This window comes from Eleutherodactylus coqui, chromosome 12 (genome assembly GCF_035609145.1).
Source record: "Eleutherodactylus coqui strain aEleCoq1 chromosome 12, aEleCoq1.hap1, whole genome shotgun sequence".
Taxonomy (NCBI): Eukaryota; Metazoa; Chordata; class Amphibia; order Anura; family Eleutherodactylidae; genus Eleutherodactylus; species Eleutherodactylus coqui.
In genome coordinates, this window is record NC_089848.1 from 47,879,202 (window position 1) to 47,897,408 (window position 18,207).

Sequence of the window (18,207 nt, forward strand, 5' to 3'; positions counted from 1 at the left end):
TCTTAGAGAACCGGTTGACAACCACTAAGATAGTGGTGAACTTCTGAGATTCCAGTAGATCGGTGATAAAATCTGCCGATAACTGCATCCACGGACGAGAAGGTACCGCTAACGATCTCAGAGGGTCCTCCAGAGGACGCCGACGACTTTTATTGCGTGCACAGACTGAGCATCCCTTAACAAAGTCACGGATTTCCTGAGACATGCCTGGCCACTAGAAGTGTCTGCAAAAACTGACGAGTGAGATTCTTCAATGACTCTGAGACGTAAGGTCTCTGGCACAAACCATCTGCCCTCCGGCACCCCCGAAGGAGCATCCTGCTGACAGTTCTGTAGTTGAGGGATGAAGTTAGATTCTACAGCTGCCACCACCACCCCAGGTGCCAAGATATTCTCGGGACTCATAGTCTCACTTTCCGGCGCCCCAAAATTCCATGAAAGAGCCTTCGCCTTCACGTTTTTTTCTCCCAGGATATATGTCACAACAATATTAAACCTGGCAAAAAATAATGCCCACCTGGCCTGCCGAGCTGTGAGTCTTTTAGCATTGGCAAGATACACCAATTTCTTATGAACAGTGTACACGGTAATGGGGTGTCTAGCCCCCTCAAGATGGTGTCGCCACTCTTCTAGAGCCCACTTGATGGCCAATAACTCACGGTTCCCCACGTCGTAATTAAGTTCAGCCGAATTAAACTTCCGTGGGAAGAACGCACATGGACTATACCCGGATCTCCCGCTGACCTCCTGAGACAATACCACCCCTGCACCTACCTCAGATGCATTGACTTCAATAAAAAATGGTTGCCATGCGTCCAGCTGTACTAACACCGGGGCAGTGGAAAACGCCCTTTTTAGATGACTAAAAGCCTCTAGGGCCTCTGGTGACCATCTTACCAAGTCGCCCCCTTCTTGGTAAGATCGACCAGGGGTTGGGCAATAACTAAGTAATTTTTGATGAATTTGCGGTAAAACTTTGCGAAACCCAAAAATCGCTCGAGAGCTTTTAGGTTGTCTGGTCTGACCCAATGGGAGATTGCAGCCACTTTATTAGATTCCATTTGAATCTCCGTGGGTGAAATCACATAACCCAGGAAAGACACTTGTTTAGTACCAAATATGCATTTTTCCAACTTGACAAAAAGTTGGTATTCATGCAAATGGGTCAGAACCAACCTCAGGTGCCGCACATGGGAATCCCAGTCTGGGGATTACACCAGAATGTCATCCAGATATATGACCATAAATACGCCCAGGAAGTAATGGAAGACCGCGTTCATAAACCCCTGGAACACAACGGGGGCATTACAAAGTCGAAAGGGCATGACCAGACATTCAAAATGTACTAACGGGGTGTTAAACACGGTCTTCCACTCATCTCCCTCTCAAATGCGAATTAGATTGTAAGCCCCCATTAATACGTCATGAATCAGGGGCAAGGAGCACTGGTTCTTCACTATAATTTTGTTCAAGGCCCGATAATCCACAAAGAAGAGACCTGCCCCGGCAAGGGACCTGGACGGCCTGATATGTCGTTTGGCCAGAGACTCTGAGATATAGGACTTAATGGCTTCGTGCTCACGCCCAGACAAATTGAAAATGGCTCCCTTAGCGATGGGACTGCTGGGGATCAAATCAATACCACAGTCCCCCTCACTATGGGGAGGCAAAGTCTCAGACAGTTTCTTGGAAAATACATCATGAAAATTAGACAATTACTTTGGGATATGTACGGTATCTGCTGAGCACATGGATACAGTAGTTACGTGATTACGACAGGACAACCCCCAGCATGTCAATTCCTGGGTGGACCAATCAATTTGGGGGTTGTGCAATGCCAACCAGGGCATACCATGCACCACATCTACAGACATCCTTTCCATAACCAGGAAGGACAGATTCTCAGATTGGAGAACACCCACAGTGAACTGCAGAATGGGAGTCCCCCATTGGACAACACCTGCAGACAGAGGGGTAGAGTCAATGCTAGTGAAGTATATGGGGGACTTTAGCACTGGGAATTCAGTCATCAGAGGTCTGAAAAAATTTTAATTAATCAAATTGGTGGCAGCGCCCGAATCAATAAAGGCTTGCCCGGAAAGACTGAAATTCCGGAAGTCCACCTGAGAAGTCACCAACAACTTAGGGAGTACCTGTGATCCTAGGCGATCCTCCCGACAATCGCCTAGGATCTGTAGTTTTTCCGCCGGTTCAGACTGACGTTGCCGTTGCTTCTGTGGACAGGTTGCTACCCGATGTCCGGCTTCCCTGCAGTAGAGGCAAAGACGGTGAGACATCCAGAACCGTCGCCGTTGCTCGGGACTTAGCTGGTCCACTTGTATAGGCTCGGCACCAGGAGTTGGCTTGGAAGAAGTGGAAGCGGGTCTGGAAGATTCCCTAGTTTTACTGGCCTGACGTACCTCTGTTCTAGGGGCTTTCTGGGACTCTGAGCCGGAAAAACAGGGCCGCATACGAAAATACAGACTACATGCCTGCTGAAAAACAAAAAACTTGCTTCTCTCCCCTGAAAATACCCCGGGGAGAGGACACTTGGGCTCAGGGATAGACGGGGCGGCAGAAACCTGCGCCAATGTTCGCTGCTCCTGGGCTACCATATGACCGGACAGGTCTTGGATCACGCCCACTAGATCCTGCAACTAACTAGCAAGGACACTCATAGTCTCCATTGGAGAGCAAAACAAAACCCACAGGGTAATTTAAAGGGCCAGTTATTATGTTATTAACTTACCCGCAACCCCTGTCCCTGCCTACTTGCCTCCACTCCTGGTTAAGCCTAGGCGGACAACTGGGCAGCGCTCCCTACTCTCGTTAGGGACCTAGGAGGGACGCTAGCGTACCAAGATGGAACAGGGTAGAATACCGACAGGAAGGGCAGATGAACAAACCAACAGAAAATACAAGCAGACTGAGGCAGTTGGGATGACCTGGCAAATATAGCAAAAGCTGAAACATAGGAGTCTGACAGAGGCAGGATGCTAGCACACTGAACAGAAACCAATAACTGGCAGTGAATGGACCTCACTGCCAGCCTTATAAAAAGAAGCCTCCGCCCCGGGGCGGAGAGAGGGAGGCAACACCTCCCAGCAGAATCAAATGAACAGGAAGGAGCCAGAGCACGGAGCTGCATTCACAGGCGCGCGCACGCATTGCGCCGCCTGGACCCACAAGCGCGCGCTCCGTGCCGTCCACCCACCTGCGCCCCGGCAGCCAGACAACAAGCTGGGGGGATGCCCCCCGACTGCGGGACCCAGCTCTCAGCCGCCCACGGAGGACCCGCAGCCGCCGCATGGTAACAGCCAATCATGGAAGCAGCAAATACATATAGTGCAGCAGCCTCAGATGTTGTTCAAAGTCGAGAATCCAACCACTACAAATTATTTGCACGCTTTACGCAGCTACCTGTGGTTTTCTGCAAATTACAAAGTTAGCTCAAAAGTTACATAAAACTACAGTAAAAAGTAAACAAAAAATTTAAAAAAAGGAAACATGAAGAAGGCAAGGGGTAGAGGACGAGACGGTAGTGGTGGTGGTGGAGGTGGCAGAGGATTTGCTAAGTTAGCACTTCAAGTGACTCCTACTGAAGCAACACATTCTGCAGGAGGCAAGGCAAGCCCACAGCTGTTCCTTGGAAGTGGATCTACCCTTGTGTTACATTGTAAGTTTTACCCTTGGTCCCTCCTCCCTTTCTTCTCTCATTTTGCAATAGCCTTTATACCTCATTACTGCAATATTTGTTTTGCTTCTCAATTTCGATTGCAACTTTGTTTTTTTCACTACACTTCCCGTTCGATTCCCCAGAGCGCTTATACTCTTTCAGCTGCAGTTCTGTTTGATCTGTACATTTTGGAACAGGTTCACGACTGAATTCATCACCACCATTGTTTCATGTGTTTATGTATCCTTTAGCCCATTTAAAAACAGCAAAAAAGGATATTTGCTTTATGCTTCACACTGGTTGAATTACTTTCCTGCCATCATTCTGTACAATCAGAACGATGCAGATCAATGTAAAACAATAAAAGAAATGTATCACAGGTGTCAAGATTAGATAGGGTTTGTATATAAATGGGAAGGGTTGAAAACTATCATAAAATGTGTACAAAACAAGACTGTCGTTTGCAGTTTTTTTGCAGCAGACAATTACATTTTACCCTCTTAAAGAGTCGTTAACTTATCTCCATGTTATTGTAGACTCTCAGGACAAGACTTACTTCCACTTTCTAACACACAGTACATTCATCTAACGTTCTACCAGTGAGGTGCCACTAGAGGAGGCAGACTATGAGACTGATATGGGGCCCATAGGGCAGGGGCCCCCAAAGATGGAGGGCACACAGCTGAAAGCCAGCCCACCCATGTCCTACTTCCCCACTCTCTCCCCAGAAGTGCATCCAGCAGCAGTAATACTTTTCTCTACTTATACAGAAATACATATTTGCTGAGGATGACATTTACTAAAACGAGTTCAATAGGAATTACAAGACATAAAATAACAAAGTGTTGATAACTGTGGACACCTGATTTATGTGTGTCTGTGGTAGATGCACTGCATGGAGCCGCGGTGTCTGGAAGGACCGTGACAGAAACACACATAATCTCTGCACACATGTATCTGCAGTTATCAACAGTTTGTATTTTTATAGCATGTAATTCATACTGAACTCAACTCAACTCAATACATATTACTATAACAGCACAGAAGGCAGATGCAAAATGAATGGAGGGAGCAGGGAAGTTATATATCGTGTTTCCCCGAAAAGAAGATACTGTTTTATAATAAACTAGCTGATATACCCGGCTTCGCCCGAGTTAATTTGGTACTGGTGTTTATCTGGTGTTCACACGGAAAATCTTATGAAGTCGTGGTTACTTTAGAGATACCGGGAAAAAAATATATATTCACCATTTTGCATAGTTCTCTGCGTTACCCAGGAAACACCACGGGGAGGTAACCATGCGACGTTTCCTTTATATAAAATGACATCAGGACGCTAATTCTTTTGCGCTTAAAATTTAATAATCGAGTTGGGACCCATTAGCTTTTCCTATTTATGACATAATCAATGCTCGTGCCAAATTTCAAGTTTCTATGACATCGGGAAGTGAGAAAATTAGATTCCGTACGTAAAATTTGGACGCTAATTCTTTGGCGCTTACAATTGAATAATCGATTTGGGACCCATTAACTTTTCCTATTTATGACATAATCAATGCTCGTGCCAAATTTCAAGTTTCTATGACATTGGGAAGCGAGAAAATTAGATTCCGTATGTAAAATTTGGACGCTAATTCTTTGGCGCATAGAATTGAATAATCGAGTTGAGACCCATTAGCTTTTCCTATTTATGACATAATCAATGCTCGTGCCAAATTTCATGTTTCTACAACATTGTGAAGTGAGAGAATTAGTGGCAATGATGGAAATCGAACGATCTACATGGGGGGGTCGTAACTGTCGACGACGCACGCATGCGCGCCATTTATCGTAGCATAAATTTACTATGCCTATAATCTTCCCAGGAGTGTACTCAACAACTTCTCAAAGTTTCATGGCGATCGGATGAATGGCGTAGTAGCGCATAAAGGACAAACAGACACGCACGCATACAGACATACATTCAATTTTATATATATAGATTTTGCCCCAAAGGAGGCACTAGGGCTTATTTTCAGGGATTATTTTACTGACCTAGCAGGCTCGGTCCAGATTCCTCATGCTGCTCTACAGAGCCCTGGCATGGTTCCTGCAGTCCTTAGCCACCCAAACAGGATCACTTCCTAGTTATGGGATTCATGAATCCCGCCTCCATGAAGCGATGGCTGTGATTGGTTCTTTACGTGCTGCATTGATTGGCTGAGCCGCGGTGCTCAAAGAACCAATCACAGCCATCACATCGTGGAGATGGGAGTTATGAATTGGCTGAGCCGCAGCTCAGCCAATTCATAAATCATGAATCCCCAACTTGATGACTGTGATTGGTTTTTCAAGTGCTGCTTAGCCAATCAGTGCAGCACTAAATGAACTAATGCGATGGCTGTGTTTGGTTCCTCAAGCGCTGTTCAGACAATTATTGCACCGCTCGATGAACCAATGCAATGGCTGTGATTGGTTCTTAGAGCACTGCTCAACCAATCAATGCAGCGCTCAAAGAACTAATTACAGCCATTGCGTTGCGGAGGTGGGATTTATGAATCGGCTGAGCCGCGGCTCAGCGAACTCATAAACCCCACCTCCACAAAGTAAATGGGTTGATTGGTTCTTCAAGTGCCACGGCTCAACCAATCAATGCAGCACTCGAAGAATCGATCACAGCCATTGCTTCCTGTAGGCAGGAATTATGAATCCCCTGGTCAGGAAGTGATCTTGTATGGGTGGCTGAGGACTGCGGGAACTGTTCTGGGGCTCTGGAGAGCAGTTTGAGGGACCTGGACCAAGCCTGCTAGGTAATGTATTCCTTTTTTTTATGTAATGCAACTAAGGCTAATTTTCAGAGTAGGGCTTATATTATAAGCCTCTCCAAAAATACAGGAAAATCAGGGTAGGGCTTTTTTTTAGGGAAACATGTTAGTGAGGGGCTGTAAGCATATCTCTTGCTCCATCTACTCATACTGCATTTGCCTTTAATTATACCTTTAACTGGGGAAAGCAGGGGAATACTCAGACACCCCTCCCCCCCAAAAAAAAATATATATATTATTATTATTATTATTATTATATTGAACACGATGGGCTTAGACACAATGACTCAGCTTTGGTATATTTCTATATAATGAATCACCAAATAATAGTCAGATACCAGCACTACACAATGATAGTGATTACAGCGCAGTTACCTTCAGTGATCACTAGTGATGTCTTCTCTGATTGGAGGTGTCCATTTTCAACTTTCTTATCTATCTGAGCACAGACTGCTATGAACACATCTTACAGACACAACTTTCCCATCCTTCTGCTACCCCCAATGTCCCTGTCAGTACTCCCCCATGGAACTAATACTTCCTTTGTTGACCCATGAACTAATAACGCCCAACTCCCCTCTGGGAGCTAAAAAGGGCTTGTGTAAATTATAACCTGTAAAGGCTCATTTAGACACAATGATTATTGCACAAAATTTGCTCAAAAGCCATCTTTTGAGCGATAATCGTTGCGTCTAAACATGCGGCCATCTTGCACTTTTCGTGCACTATTCATTCATCGCTGACTTGAAACAACCTAAAAGTCGGTGATGACTCTTTATCAGTGCCGCACACTGAGTTCTGAGCAGGATACTGCTGATAGTATTCTTTCAGCTGGTATCTCACTTGAAGTTCTCAGTGGGATACCGCTGATAGCTTCGAGAACAAAGCAGCTGTCAGCGCTCCTGCTGTTCTCGGAGTTATCAGCTGTATCCCGCTCCGCCTTCATTTACAAGCTAACAAACTCTAAAGTAGCTAATTAGCTACTTAGAAGTTCCCTTTATTCTAATTTCACTCAACTTCTTCATTTAAGGAAGTCGACATTTCAAAAAATGATCATATGAATAAACATCACTAGTCATGGATTTTTTTTCTATTCTAATATTACATTCTACATCAACCACCCTAGGGGATTGTTGCTAATGGGACATTGTGTAGTGGGAAGTTTGTATTAATGAGGTGATATTCATTTAACCTTTCTAATGTCACATGGACAGTAATTATGTTCCATACAATAACTTACTATATAGTGCAAATGGTCAATATTCACTGATGAATCAAGGTTAGTCATTGACTTTAGATAATGGTGCATAAAGAAGTCTAATCCCACATCCAGTAATGCACAGGTTCCATCGTTTAGGAATTTGGTGATAAGAGGCACACAATAATTTGCAATATTTAACTGCCTTTAGAAGATAAAGAGTAAAACTGGGATGTATAGGTTTTCTTTTTCTTTATGCCAAGGACGTCATAGATGAGCCGGGTCTACATTATTTCTAGGGCATAAATCTGAGTCAACATATCACTCACAACTCTTTCCCTATAAATAAACCTGTATTTGCTAAAATAGACTGCAAAGTTGCCATAATAAAAAGCATGAAATGCCAGCTAAGGACAACTGCATCTTCCCAATGTACAACACTAGGTGGCGTACTGGAATTGGAGAGTGCTGCAGCTTGCTGAAAATGCAAACTCAGGAGAAAAGCTGCACATTACATTTACTCTGAAAGAAAGAAATGGGACAATTTCTGTCAACTGATCCAGCAAACATAGATAGATAGATAGATAGATAGATAGATAGATAGATAGATAGATAGATAGATAGATAGATAGATAGATAGATATAAGATAGATAGATAGATAGATATAAGATAGATAGATAGATAGATAGATAGATAGATAGATAGATAGATAGATAGATAGATAGATGACATTTCAAAAAATGGTCATATGAATAAACATCATTAGTCATGCAGTCACCAATCATGTCGTCAGATACCAGCTCTACACAGCAACAGTAATTCCAGTAACTCGGATGACTTTTTTTTTTACTGGAGTTGGCAATTTTTGTTTGTCTTCTCTTTTTGGGCTTAGACTTCTTTCAGCCATGACTTGTCTTTGCACACTGTCCACATCCTGCTGTTGTTCCAAATATATGATCACTGCGGGCCCCAATGCTGAGACTCCCATAGTCACAAGAATGGGGGTGCTGCGTCTTCAGTATACAAACATGATGAGAGGGACCTTGACCAGAGAGATGGACAAGCATGTGCATCGCCACTCTATTCAAAGTCTATGGGGCAGGCAGATATAGCTTAGACCTCTTCTCAACGGTTGCATATAAGCTGTTGGCTCACGACCCCTATTTTAGTTATCGTAAGAGTCTCAGCAATCATACATTTATCACCTATCCCTAGTATAGGGGATAAATGTCAACTGCTGAAAACCACTTCAAGTTAAACTTTTCTACATCTGTACATGTACATATACATACAAAAACACATACTGCATGCACACAGGTTTTAGTAAATCCTGCACTGAGCAGAGGCCCTGGAGGTCCCTTCCCAATGACTCTGGAGGTCCCTTCCAACTCTAACATTCTATGATTCTAGGCACACATATACAGATAAGCACATATACACAGATTGGTACACATACACACACACGTAGTGGCAGAAGCCACTTCTTCACACCCCTCCTCTTTGGCTGCACAGGGGTGGGCTGTGTGGACAAGCTTCCCCTTTTACAATCGTGCAGAATGGCTGGGAGTTAGAGTTCATACTTTGCTACCTCTGCTCCAGTCATATGAGTAGAGAATCAAGGAACTGTGGGAGACTGTCCTCACCCTAACTAAATTCAGGGAGACAAGATGGGAACAGCTGTAAAGAATGGCTTGGAAAGTATATCAGCCTGTGCAGTTGACTTACCTACTACCTATACTAATGGAATTGTATAGCTTTTGTGTGTAGCCATCACTTTTAGTGTTTATACTTATTGTTTTACCTGCATTTAAGACAGGGGTGTCAAACGCATTTTCACTGAGGAACTTATCAGACTTATGATTGCCTTCAAAGGGCCGATTGTAATTGTAAGATTGTATAGTAATAGGTTCCCGCAGCCGCGTAGCTAAAGGCTCATGGGAGAGGGTGCAAAAGTTTATCTTGGGGACCCCCAACTTCTCTTAACCCCTTAACGCAGAGTGCGTAACTTGAAGCTTCTGGGCCCCAATTGAAAACCTGAAACAGGGCCCCCAGCTATAATGCCTTATTCATAATATTGGGCTCCCTATATGGAGAAGAGAGGCCTTATGGGCCCCTAAGGCTCCTGGGCCCGGGTGCAACCGCATTCCCTATAGTTACACCAGTTGGTTCCCCCCTAGTGACTCCAGTAATAAAAGTGACCCCCATAGAGCTTACAGTAGTAATATTGACCCCCATAGTGGCCCCAGTAATAATAATGACCCCCATAGTTGCTCCAGTAGTAATAACTGACCCCTATAGTAGTAATAGCAGCTCCCCTCTTGGCTGGGCAGCACTCCTACAGGCATTCTCCAATATATTCCACTAACCAAGCCTTTGGCGGCGGCAGTCGTTGCTGAGTCTGTGACCGCTGATCTCTCCCCTTGGCATCTAGGCTGCATACAGGACGGCGCATGCAGATGCCAGAGGAGAGGTCAGTGTTCACAGACTCTGTACTGCCACCACCGGACCAGAGCTACAGATGGGGTGAGTAGAATTCTTATTAGGTTGCTTTATAGCTGGCTTCCATATAAAATAAGGTGGCACGCTAGATTTAGCCCGTGGTCCTTGTGTTTGACATGTGTGACTTAAAGGGGTTGTCCCGTGGCAGCAAGTGGGTCTATACACTTCTGTATGGCCATATTAATGCACTTTGTAATGTACATTGTGCATTAATTATGAGCCATACAGAAGTTATAAGACGTTTTTCACTTACCTGCTCCGTTGCTAGCGTCCTCGTTTCCATGGAGCTGACTAATTTTCGGCGTCTAATGGCCAAATTAGCCGCGCTTGCGCAGTCCGGTCTTCTTATTTTCTCAATGGGGCTCCGTGTAGCTCCGCCCTGTCACGTGCCGATTCCAGCCAATCAGGAGGCTGGAATCGGCAATGGACCGCACAGAAGCCCTGCGGTCCACCGAGAGAGAAGATCCCGGCGGCCATCTTCAGCCGGTAAGTAAGAAGTCACCGGAGCGCGGGGATTCAGGTAAGCGCTGTGCGGATTTTTCTTTAGGTCCCTGCATCGGGGTTGTCTTGCGCCGAACGGGGGGGGGGGGGGGGGGGGGGTGTTTGAAAAAAAAAAAAAAAACGTTTCGGCGCAGGACAACCCCTTTAAGACCTACAAAGGTCTGTGTGTGCTCTCATCAGCAAAAAATCCTATTCTTGCCTAGCTAAAAGCATTTCTAGTCAATATAGAGTATACTGAAGGGCTTCATGTGGGATTTAACATTTGTATGTTACGTCTGACGGGGATGGAAATTGTTACTAACTGGATGCTAAATGAATGCTCCTGTGCTGAGCAGGGCAATAATCACTTCATGTCTGGAGATGGCAAATGCATCAGTCCTGCACAAAGGGATATAAAACAAAAAGTAAGTGCTGCCCGTCTTCTTAGAAACATAAATGGAAATGAGTATCTGAATTATAGATGTGCCCAGCGCAGACCCACTAATCATTTCAAATTGCCTATAGTTGGTCAGGGAGGGGAAAGCTGGCACCATTCGTTACAACTTTGACTTGCCTCTCTTACTGTATTTGTGACAATGTGGGAAAAGACATCTCCCAAATGATCGTTTCATATCATTACTTTCCAGACTAATGACTGAAATGGAGTTGAGTTGCTCATTAATAAGAGACCAAAATGAAAAGGAATCTTTTGAGCTTGCGCATTGTGCATGAGCTTCATAGTGCTTGGAATCAAAAGCAGTTACTGATACATGGATAATCTATTGAGTTCATTTCATTATTGTGTCTATGTATATGGGGTCATGCAACAAACATCGAAATGATAAATGATGTTCTATCACCTTTAGGGCGGTTTCACACGGCCGTAGGCGTCTTTACCTGAGCCCGCCAGCATCGTAAAAACGCGTGTATGAGCGCACAATCTAATGTTTGTGCGCAAGTTCAGATGGCACGGGCCCAGGCGCATATATGCCGAGGCTGCAATGCCATTGAGTGTGATGTCGCCCCTTCCCTTCCACTTGCTGGCTCACCTCCTCTCTCATTCCCTCTGGCTGTTTGCAATGGAAGTGGGCGGGATGGCGGCAGAGCTAAGCAACCACCCACTCCTTGCCCCTTGTCCACAGCCAGCAATGGGAGGGGGCGGGACGGGGCAGCACTTAGCTTCTCCCCCGCACCACTCCCAACCCCTCCCCCTCAAATTACAATCAGCCAGAGGAAAGGAGAGAAGCGGAAGTTTAGTATAGGGAGGATAGTTCTAGGACTATCGCCCGCCTCCCATTAGGGGACACCTCGCCCCCTCCCATTGCAAACAGCCATTGGGAGGAGAGAGGAGGAGAGAAGAGGGAGGAAGTTTAGCAGTCACGCTGCTAAACTCCCTCCCACCTCCCTTCTCCCACCGCTGTCATTGGCTCCCATAGGGGCCCATGCAGCAGCCGACATATTCCATCCGGCGTATATGAGTCGGGGCCCATGCTGTCTGAATGGGCACACAAACATTAAATTGTGCCCCCGGGTATTTTCGCCCTGGCTTGAAAGCACCCGGCACTATATAGGCCCAGCCAGGCACTTTTACGCCACGGGGATACGACCATGTGATCTAATGCATTGGAATCCAATGCATAAGATCATAGCGTATATCGGCCGGCAGTGAAAATTGCAGCCGATATACGCTTGTATGAAAGAGCCCTTAGGGTGGTTTCACACGGGCGAGAAAATCGCACGATTTTTTCATAATGTGAGAGTCAGTAAAAAAGCAGATTATGAAACGAATGATTTACAATGGTTTCTTTCCCATCTGCGATTTTTTTCACTGATGCGATGTTGAGGGGCTAAAAAATCGAGACATGCTCTATCCTTCTGCGATGTGCGATTTTTTTTTATCTCTCATGTTTCCCTATGGAGCCTCCTTTTTATTGCATCGCAAAAAACATGCATTGCAATTTTATTTTAACATTCCTATTGACTTTTGCGATAAAAAATACACGTTTTTATCGCACAATTTTATCACGAGCAGTAGAAATGCGATGTAAGATTATTCTAAAAAATAAAGCATTGCTGATGCTCGCGGAAACAAATACGTTATTTTACAGCTATTTTAACGCAGAAAAATCGCGATCGCCCATGTGAAATTAGTGTATTAAGTCAGTAGCAGAGCAGTGGATGCATTGTGACAGCCTATAAGGGACCTTTCACACAGAACGGAATAGGTAATATAAAGCACCGTAAGCTGCTGTAAATTGCATACCAAAATCCACAGATAAACCTGTGGATTTGTCTGCGTCCTGCGGCATGATTCTGTCCCGTGTGAAATGTCCCTAATACTTTGCTGCCATTGCTGCTGTTTGCCTGTGATGAAGGTACAACTCATTATCGTATCACACGGTAACACTGTGTCAATGTCTTGTCTAAGGGTGGCTTCACACAAGCGTGTTTGCTCGAACATAGGTGCGTACATATGTGCACACCCCTATACATGCAAAAAAAGTGTGTATGCAAGTCCACATTGTCTTTAATGGAGCCGCAGCTCTATTGAAGGCACTGGTCTGCCGGCAACCCATTAATTGTTTTTCAGGAAAGAGCTTTAAATGTAAGCTCTTCCCTGAAAAACAACCATTTTAGTGTAAAAAAAAAATATATATATATATTGTAGGGGTGCGCTACAGAGGATGGCCTGTAGGGGGCAACAGACAATCAGTCTGGTGCCTGAGGCAAGAGGGAAAACACCTACAGGTGTGGCCAGTGAGATAAAAAGGCTTGTTCCTGCTGAAGTGGGAGAGTGTTTGGCTGAGAGAGCCAGGAAGACAGCTCAGTGGAGCTAGAGGACTGCTAGCCCAGAGTGTGTTGCTGAGAAGGCCAGAGGTTGACAGGGAGACGCCCCTAACCTCAACACCTAGGAGAGGTGTGTGTCTGGGAGAAACAGACTTCAGCTAAGGCTGTATTGCAACCAGACTGCTGGTTAAAGAAAACTCCTCTGGTGAGCAGAGAGACATTATGGACCAGGAACTACGTGGTTTGAGCAGGACCACTGGGGTACACCTGCCCTTGGACTAAGGGTCTAAAGGTGCTAAAGACTTAAGGACCAGCTGAGCTCTGGACATCCCCAGGTCTGTGCAAATCAAATGGACTTGTTATTGCTGTTTCCTTCAACCCTGTGGAAGATGATATTGAAGGGACTTTAAAAAGAGACTTTGTTGTTGCAAAACGTTTATTACTTTCTCTGGAGACCCAGTCGTCTATGTTTCTGTGAAAGAGTGTATTAATAAACCAAAAAAGAAGTTACAGTGACCATTTGGCGTGCTATTTAACCCCCGTGTTGTCACTATATATATATATATATATATATATATATATATATATATATATATACTTACCTGTCCGCCGATGCCATGTCCCCCGCGGGGATGAAGAACACATCTGCTGCATGCAGCAGATGTTTTTTTCATCCCTGCGAGGAATAAAGAATTCCCTACCATAGCTGTCATAGATGACAGCTGCGGTAGGGTATCCAGCTGCTAGCATCCTGTAATTGTTTTTTCAGAGAAGGGCTTTAGATATAAGCCCTTCCCTGAAGAACCAGGCAAAGTAGTGTAAAAAAAAATTTAAAAAAAAACACACTCACCTTTCTTTAGCTGCCAAGGTTCAGCCGTGTCCTCTCTGCGCTGTAATGAAGTTCTTCGAGCAAGCGAAGAATTAAAATCCCCGCCTGCTGAAAAAGCTGCTTCTGATTGGCCGAGGTGCTCAGCAAATCACAGGCAGCTTTCTATTTTTGCTAAAGTTCCAGTTCAGTACAATCCCGAACTGATCTTTTAGCAAAGCTTTATACCCAAGGCAGGTTTCTACTGGTATAGAGAACTCAATGCTAGTCCTGAACATTGGTGTATAACACTGTTTGAGAGCCATAAAAGCCCTTTGTAACACTTCCAGAGTGTTTATGGCTTTTAGACAGTGTCGTTCACCGGTTTAAGGGGTTTTGGTGATCTTCCTGTTCAGTTCGAACTAATTTGGCAAACCAGACAAACCAACCTTTTCAAAAGTTCACTTATCACTATTCATAGATGTCTAGTGATAAAGTTTACATGATTCCATCCCAATAATGCATATCCCAATTGCTTGTAGATCAATATGTTTTTGACTGACTTTTTTCCCCCTCTTTTTAGTTTTATTGGGTGTAAAAAGCTAAAAAAAAATGACTTTTTACATTTATAGTTATTTTTTTATTAGTTAAATGGTTAACCCTAAAATAAAGTAAGGGAATGAGTTCCTAATTTTGTTTTGGATGTTTTGATATATAATATGTATGGTTTTGGATTACAGGGCGCATACGGCGACGGTTTGGGGTTATATTACTTTTTATTTTTTGTATATATTTTTATTTTATTCTGTGATTTTGTTTTACTTATTTATGTAATTATTTTTTTTACCATCTATGTCCCCCATAACGTAATATAAGATATCTGGGGGACATTCACATGTTTTTTGTTTTTTTTCATCCATAGGAGCCCCAGTTACAGGGGAAAACATCCCCATGTAGTGACAATAGTCACTAGCAGGGCTAATCAGCTAATGCAGCTCTGCTGTGCCAGTGGATCCCAGCAGTCATTTGACCACCGGCTCGCGTAGTGGAAGAAACACTTCCACTTTTACTTCTTATAGTACATAGCGATCATTGAGTGCTGTGTACTCAGGAAAGGAGAAGGTAGAAGTGGTTAAAAACCCTGCCTGCCTTCTCCTTTGGGTTCTCAGCTGTGACCTACAGCTGACAACCCATCCTGCTTCTGATTGATTGCATATATGACGCCATATTTTTACTATCAGCTGGGATTCAAGACCAAGCACCCTAAATTTACAGTGCTCGGCCCTTAATGGGTTAAGATTTGTTGTGGTCAAAAGTGCCCTCCCATCATTGATGGTCAATACCCATGGGTTGCACACTGCTAAGGCCTTTCCTGATGCCCTTTCACAATAAGTATAGGAAATATTCTTGGAACTGCTTCTTGTTTAGAGGAAAAGCATATTTTACACATGTTTGTTTTTTTGATGTTGGATATCAGCACTGAAGTGTCCTTTAATCCTGAAAGTCCTCTAGTGGGAGTCTAGTCCTTCCAGATGTACGGTACAGTAGAAAAACAGACATGCCATTTACAATGTACGCTATTGGGATGCTAATTTAGTTTCCAAGTTTACACACATTTTGTTTTACATCCTAGCACATTTATAGCCAAAGATTTACAGCCATCCAGGGACTGCTTACAATATATAATAGCTTTGCAACTGGCACTATAATTTTTGTGCCACCCTACATTTAAGCTAAATTATGCCACTTGCTTTCACTGTGAAGAGATCCTTACTTGAACTTTTTACCTCTTCCTACGAATACTGATTGAATTTTAAAAGGAATTTTGGCTGAAACTTTATTCTACCCCTGTGCTAATATGCCCAGAAACTTCCCACAGATGGAACAGTTTAGATGCTAATAGAAATTATTTCAGAAAGCTAAACATTGAACACAGTTGTAAATCAGTGGGTATTATACACAAGGGATAACTCCGAATATTCTTTAAGCTATGAAGTGTGTTTAATGAAGGGTTTAATAACCTAAGAAGTAATACAGGTCAGGGAAATAGCAGGACATGTGCTATTCACCAAGAATAGATGTTGACAACTGTGTTTTATCGATGGACATATCAGGGCTGTTTCCACGCGAGTGAAATATTTCCGCAATACGCATCTAAAGATGCAGCTTAATCTGCCGCTGCGGATTTCCTGTACCTTACTGTACCTTTTGCGCACACAGCGCATGTTCATTTGCACATGGCAGATGAATACGCCCTGACTTAAATGGCTATTTAGCCTAATGAGTTCCAGATATGTTCACATGGGGCCTTGTGTGGCACAGAGGGTGAAGGCAGAAGAAATGCAGTCCTAAGCTCTTGCTCATGACCTGAAGGTTGCAAGTTCAATCCCTGCCTGGTTCAGGTAGCCGGCTCAAAATTGACTCAGCCTTCCATCCTTCCAAGGTTGGTAAATGAGTATCCAGCTTGCAGGAGGTTAATAAATAAATAAATTACCTGAAAGAACTGCAGAATAAGCTGGTGCTATACAAATAACAAGTCCCTCCCCTCTTTCTCCTTCATATTTTCACGGAATGCGCAGAAGGTTCTATGGGGACCCTTGGTGCACAAATGTGCACATAAATAGAACAGGTCCTATTTTTTTCCATGCGCAAAAATTGGGAAATGTGTAACATTTGTCATATCAAAGAGTTCTATTCTCTGCTTATTGTGCTCATAAATTTTGCATGCACGAAAGCATGCACAAATACGCCCACGTGAAGGAACCCTTAGGTGTGTATTGTGCAAACATTGCAAGCACCCTAGAGGAGATTTATCAAAAGTGATACAAAGGAAAAGTGGTAAAGTTGCCCATAGCAATCCGATTTCTTCATTCATTTCATAAGATCCTTTGAAAATTGAGATACGCAAGTGAAAGTTTAAGAGCATCCCCATTTTCACATTCTCTGTTGCCGTAGGAAACATTATTGTTAACATTCAGAAGCTGAAAACCATGCAAATTCAGTCCGTGATGGGTGGTCAGCGCAGATATCGGTAAATCCTCCGAGTTATATTTTGATGCACCCATAGAATTAACCCTTTCCAATCCACTGTCTGACGTCTGAAGACATTCTGATTGAAGGCTGTACAGCTCCGATGGCAGAAGATGTCCGGCAGGGTATTCTTACTGTATATTACTGGACGCTCTGTTGTCGGGGGCCTCTCTAGCATGTCCCATACCGCAGTACTGGCTCTAGCCAGCAGATGGCCCCATTGTATAAGGACAGAAAGAGAAAGCCCCCTAGTAAACCCTGAATCCAAAATTGGATTGCAAAGGGTTAATTGGAGTTGTCTCGAGATTCATAATGTGAACAATGACTTTTCCAGGCGCAAACATGCCCAGCCAGACATTTTCCCTATACTGGCTGCTGCAGCGGAAATATATCATTACATTTTGTCCATTCATCATGCATAGATGAGTTGAGTCCAGCAGAGTAGAAGCTACATCAGATTGTATAGTCAACGACACTTTTTGATTCTGTAGAAAAATAGCAACCTACAAATATAGCAATCTACAACTTTACAGACAGCACGGTACTCTATAGTACTAGCATATCACTCTAATCAATGTAGTATATAATAGCAAACAAAGAATGTATCGTGCAGTACTTAGAGTAGTGCACCATCTATGAGGTTCACATTGCTACTTCTGTATGCCATACAGTATACATTTTTTCGAAGGACATAAATACAACAGAATCAATTCAAATGATCCCGCTGAACAGCAGTATGAATCGTGTGGCACAGAGTGTTAAGCTCTCACTTCTGACCTGAAGGTTGCAAGTTCGGTCCCCGCTTAGTTCAGGTAGCCAGCTCAAGGTTGACTCATCCTTCCGAGGTCTGTAAAATGAGTACCCAGCTTGCTGGGGGAGTAATAAATAAATTACCTGAAAGCGCTACGGAATAAGTTGGTGCTATAC

At 43.8% G+C, this 18,207-nt stretch overlaps 1 protein-coding gene across 2 annotated transcripts in view; it reads right to left on the bottom strand.

Annotated features, from left to right (window-relative positions):
- Window positions 1-18,207, bottom strand: part of RBMS3 (RNA binding motif single stranded interacting protein 3) — a 630,590-nt gene that overhangs the window by 88,328 nt on the left and 524,055 nt on the right. The window lies entirely within an intron of this gene.